Consider the following 5,808-nt stretch of genomic DNA (forward strand, 5'->3'; position numbering starts at 1 on the left):
CTTTTTTAAATATACATTTTATTTTAATTTCTTTTATACAGTCAATCACATGCATCACTTAGTTTGTAAAGTGAATATTCCAACATGAATACATCCCTGACTCTCCTCTTAGGTCTTCTTATCCAAAGGAGTTCATCCTTAGGGTTTTTCTGCTGTTATAGAATCTGATCCAAGACAGGAGGAACTATTCCTAGATTTTTGCAAATATTTCCCTTCAGTATCCCTGCCCCTACCCCTAGGGCTAGGTATCTATTAGACACTTTGCCAAAGCAGATGAAGAAGAGAGGTCCAGACCTCAAAGGCAAAGCAAAGAAACTTGCCCTCTCTTACCCAGTTAACACCAAGAAGTTCCTACAAGCCTCATTTTCCAGTTCAGAGAAGCTGATGAAAGACTTCTCAAGGACAGGCAGTGTCCCTGCTTAGTAGAGATCCCCACTATGGAAGAGATCCCCAACTGTAGAATTCATCTAAACACAGGGCTCACTAGACTCAGGACGATGAATACGACCACGGTGTGGACCAGACACTAGATGTCTGGCAAGAATAGGCCAGGCACAGTGAGCTATTCTGTCTAGTCTATTTTGAAGCTCCTATGGCCCATCTGCAGCTCTCAAGAGTAGGCAAAGAGGGGACCAGCAGTTAGCATAATGGCTATGTTGCTGTACCCCCATGTAGTTGACTGCGGTTCGAGTCCCGGACTGGATGGCTTAAACTCATGCCAGGCGTGTGTGCGTGAGTGCCCAAGATCCTGAGAGGAGAATGGAGGAAAAGGGATTACGGCGTGGCCATCCCCCCTGGGGGTGATTTCTCACTTTCTGTCTCTCTGTCTCTCTCTGTCTGGCGAGTACACGTGCCCTATAGCAAAAACCTCTCCAAAAAAAAAAAAGAAAGAAAGAAAGAAAGAGTAGGCAAAGAGAAGCACTTCCATGGAGTGAAATGAGTGTCCATGGCTTGCCCAACCAGGAGAAAATAGAGAAGACAGCAGGAACGGCATGAGCACATGAGGAAGTCAAGCCAAGCAAAGCCAGGTGCCCCAACACACTGTGCTCAAGCCGCACAGAGGGTACTTTGGCATCAGGGCTCTTGGTGATGGCTGCCCTTGGCATACTTGTTTCACAAGTCACTCTGCTCCCATGAGTTGGTTGTTCTTCACCTGTGAACATCTGTCATCCTGAACACCTTTCCTTCTTTCCGGGGAATTCCCCTCTCTTTCTCCTATGCTCTCTTTCCTGTTTCCTGATTCGCGCTTCTTCCTCTTCCTGGAGAGAGAAGAATTCTCTCGTTTTTGTGGAGAGCTTCTCCTAGTGACCTCTTGGTAAGGGGTATTTTTTTGAGAACTTGCTCATCATAAAATGTCATTCACCATGGAAATAACTTTCAGCAGAATTTTAAAGACATTGCTTCACAGCCTTGTTCAGTTTAACTACTCAGAATTCTAAAGGAAATATGATTACCTACACTTTCTATGTGACCTGTTTATTCCTGCTCCCAACCCCCAAATCTTCTAGAATATCTTCTTTTATCCCAGGATTTGCACAAACAATGGTTTGTACACTCCAATGCTCTGTCTGTCTTTCTAGAAATTTCTATGACTTGGGGCTGGATTACTTTGACTTATTCTTTAAATTTTTAGTTTTTTTGCCCCATTAAAAAAAAAAATACTCTCAAGTTGGCTCCATAGCATAACTGTTGAAGTGTTGTGTGTAAGGAGTCAGATCCCACATGGCTGACAGAGGTTCGAATCCTAGCCTCAGAGTCTTGGAAAGCAGGCCCAGCACATGTATATGCAGGCCCCAAATCTCCTGACAGGATGGAGAAATTGAGGAAAAAGAATTGTGGTATGACCACATCCCATGGGTGTACTCTCTCTCTCTCTCTCTCTTTTTCTTCTTTCTTTTATCTGCTCTCTGATGAGCATGTGCACCTACTGGCAATAATTATAATATTAATAACTTGTATCTTTTTGCTCTAGACTCTAGGTAATTCCTCAATTTCATTTTCCACATTTTTTCATTGAGTTTTTCATTTATGCTGTCTTATCTTTAATTCCCAAAAATTGTTTTAAAAATTATTTTGGTTCTGGCTGTTCCTTTTGTAGTATTTTAATCTTGTTTCATGAATCGAGATGCTTCTCTCTCCAAGGATATTAAAGATAATTTTTAGTTAAAGATTTTTTTCTAAGATTGGCTTCTCCACATTGATTTTTTCCTTAATTTGTTTTGCTCTCCATCTTTCTTTTTTTTATATAATTATTTATTTTATTTTATTTATTCATTCATGTATTTTTTAATTTGACCAGAGAGAGACAGAGGGTAAGAGTGAGAGAGAGAAAAAGTGAGAAAGTAAGCCACCAGATTCAGGACTTGAACTGTGGTCGGCCATGTGGGAGTGTCCAGCACCTTACTAATACAACCACCTGTTGGACCCCGCTCTCCGTCTTTCATGTAAGAAACTTTCATCAGAGGATTGGGACCTTGTCAATCTGCTCATGATTATGAGAAGAAAGAGCTTTCTGGAAACTGAGAGTGTGCATAGGGCTTATTGACTTTGAGCTTCACCTTTGTGTGAAGTGAATGAGCCATCGTTTGAAAATTTCAAATGTCAGTATATTGGTTTCTTATTGCTGTTGTGACAAATAAACACAAAATTAGTGACATAAACCAACACAAATTTATTACCTTGCAGTTCAAAACAGAAGTCTCAGGTCAGTTTTACTGGACTAAAGCAAAGGTGTTGGCCTGCATTCCTTCTGGAGACTCTAGGTGAGAATTCACGCCTCGCCTTTTCCAGTTTCTGGAGACCATCAGCACTCTGACTGTGCCCCTTCCTTCTTGCTCAAAGCCAGCAATGTGGTAACATCTCTTCAATTCCTGTTTCTCTTCCTACGTTTTCTCTCTGAATCTAACTCTTGCCTCTCTCTTATGAGGGTATTTTGGATTACAGTGGACTCACCTGGATAATACAAGATACTCTCCCTATTTTAAGAGTCTTAATCACACCTGCAAAGTTCATGTCAAGATAACATATTCACAATTTTTAGGGATTAGGGCGTGGCAGTTTTGGTGGGCAATTATTTAGCCTGCTCAAGTCAGCATTTGAGTTGTCCTTGTACACTGACCAGACTCTCCAGAAAGTCTCCCTCTGGGGAGCTAAAATTCTGGCTGGCTGCCAACATTCTGAGCGCTGAGTCAGTGAAGAGGGCTGAGTAGGGAGGGGACTATCTCGACATTTCTCTTTCAGGATATACCATCACATAATCACGCTGATGTGGGTGTAATAGCCATGTCTTAAGTGAATCTAGTGTCTCCCAATCCAGGGGACTTCCATTTTACCTTCCCAGAGAATCAATATTCTGACCCTATGCTTTTCCAGTGACCTTCCTCTATGTCCATCCCCTTTGGTTGTTTTTGTGGCCTTGGCAAAAGACCCAATCTGCTGCAATTGCACTGAGTTTTTTGGGTTTTATTTTTTTCTGCTTCAAATTCTTTATGATGGTCATACAATTGAGGCTGGTTAAATTACAACTGTTTTTCAAAATCTCTGAATATTTTTCTAGATTACTACATGCAAGTGACCATGAAAATACTTGGCCTTTTGAAATTCTGAAGCTCTGAAGAGGCGCTTCCATGAAGAAAACATGGCCTGTTACAGATATTCACATTTAGAATAGGTGCTCCAACACATGGCACACGGAGCCTTCCGCCAGTAAAGTTGGTTACCGATCATTTTATCAAAGTGCCACAGTAGTAAAATTTAAAGAAATAGAATTTGGGTTCTTTAGCTGACTCATAGATAAGGTTATGGACAAGACCCATGCTGAAGTATATTAAAAAATGCTGGTACAAAACCAATGAATCCTATGTGAAAGTAGTTTCCACACAGAGGCTTCACCTGGGCCCCAACGCTCCACATTCAGTGTATGTGAGATCAGACCTCACACACGTGAACGGAAGATTGCAACCTTACTTTAGTGACTGAATAGATGACTTCAATTTAGTGTTAAAAACAAACTGGGTAAAGTTTAAATGTGAGTTTGAACTAGCCCATGTTCCAGTTTATAAACATGAAATTGTCCAGATCCAGGTAACTACAAGCTTCCTAGGTCCTCTGAGTCCCTCATCCCGAGATTCTACCATGAAAATCTTCAGCGTTTATACTGATACATACCTGAATGCCTATTATCAAAGTCAATTGCACTGAGTGTTGATTTAAGTCACCTTGGTTCTCAGAGCTTTTCATGTACTAGCTTGCTTAATCTTCATAACGGCCCTATTATCATCTCTGCTTTATAACTCAGAAACTGAGACAAATAGAGAGGTTAAGTGAACTTGACCAAGGTCACAAACTAATAAGACATAGCCCAGATTTGAACCAGAGAAATCTAAGTATGATGTTAGAGGCCACTTATAAGTCACGTAAATCATATCCATATGCCAAACATTGTTTTCCGGTGTGTGTGTGTGTGTGTGTGTGTGTGTGTGTGTGTACATGTATTTCCACATCCAATCCTCACGCAGCCCTAGAGTAAGCATTCAACCAAAAAGGAAAGACCCTGAAAAAGTGAACAAGAAAATTAATCACTTGACTTAGTGGACATATATAGAATCCTACATCAATATCTGAAGAAAACACATGCTTCTTAACACATAGAACATCTACAAAAATTGGCCACAAAATGAATTTTGAAAGCTTTCGAAGTATCAGAATCATATAGACCACTTTCCATGATCACAAAACAATGAAGCAAGAAAACAATCTTTACAATGTTTAAATGTTGAAAACCATCTTTTTAATCTCCTGTATTTGGGAATCTTATAGCACATTTAAAAACTCATGGATAAAAAATGAATCATGAAGAAAACTAGACAATATTACAACTGAACAATAAGAAAAGTATAATATTTTAAAATTTGTGAGATGGAGACAAAAGGGTAAAGAAAGATGTATAGTACTGAATGATTATTTTAAGGAAAAAAGAAACTTTGAACAATAAACTGGGCATTCAATTATAAAAGTTTGAAAAAGAATGAGAGAGCGAAAGAGAATAGGAGATAAACAATAAGAGCAGAAATGCATAAATTGGCACTCTTTCTCAATTAGGATTAGTTGGCAACAGTCTCTCAGAGTTAAAACGTGGAAAAAGGTAAAGAAACAGGGCCGTTGTACACATACCTGTATGTCTTTCCTAATGTAAGCTCTCTAAATAGATTTTATAGAAACAATTAGAAGATACTCGCCTTTCAAATGACATCTATTTTTGTAACAATTCAAGTAATACCTTTTCAAAGAAATTCTGAAAACATCCAGTGATGCGAAGAAAAGAAAAATAATTTATAAACCCACTATCAGGCAATAATTATTGAGTATGAACTTTAAAATGATTTTCAGTCTTTTGTCTATGTACATTGTTATTTATTTAATTACATAGTTGTTTTTAAATTGGGGCTCAAACTACTCAAACTGTACATATATATTTGTATTCACTTTTTTTACTTCAAATTGCATCTTTGGTATATGCTTTTTGAATACAGAATTTGGAGTGACTATGTTAAAATTTAATTTTACTATAGAGATATCATACTGCATTTGTAGACAATGTTCCTAATTCCATGGGGGAGTTTTTTAAACTAATTTCTATTTATAGTCATTCTATAAATAAGACTATACTGAATTTATTTTCTTAAAGAATTACTATTTCATTTCATTTATTAATTTTTTTTTTCTTTTGTGACAAACGAGAGGCACAGAGAGTGGGAGGGAAAGTGAGAAAGCAAGCCACCAGGTCTGGAACTCAAATCATAGTTGGCC

The sequence above is a fragment of the Tupaia chinensis genome, unplaced genomic scaffold (genome assembly GCF_000334495.1).
Source record: "Tupaia chinensis unplaced genomic scaffold, TupChi_1.0 Scaffold000272_1, whole genome shotgun sequence".
In the NCBI taxonomy this organism is placed as follows: domain Eukaryota; kingdom Metazoa; phylum Chordata; class Mammalia; order Scandentia; family Tupaiidae; genus Tupaia; species Tupaia belangeri.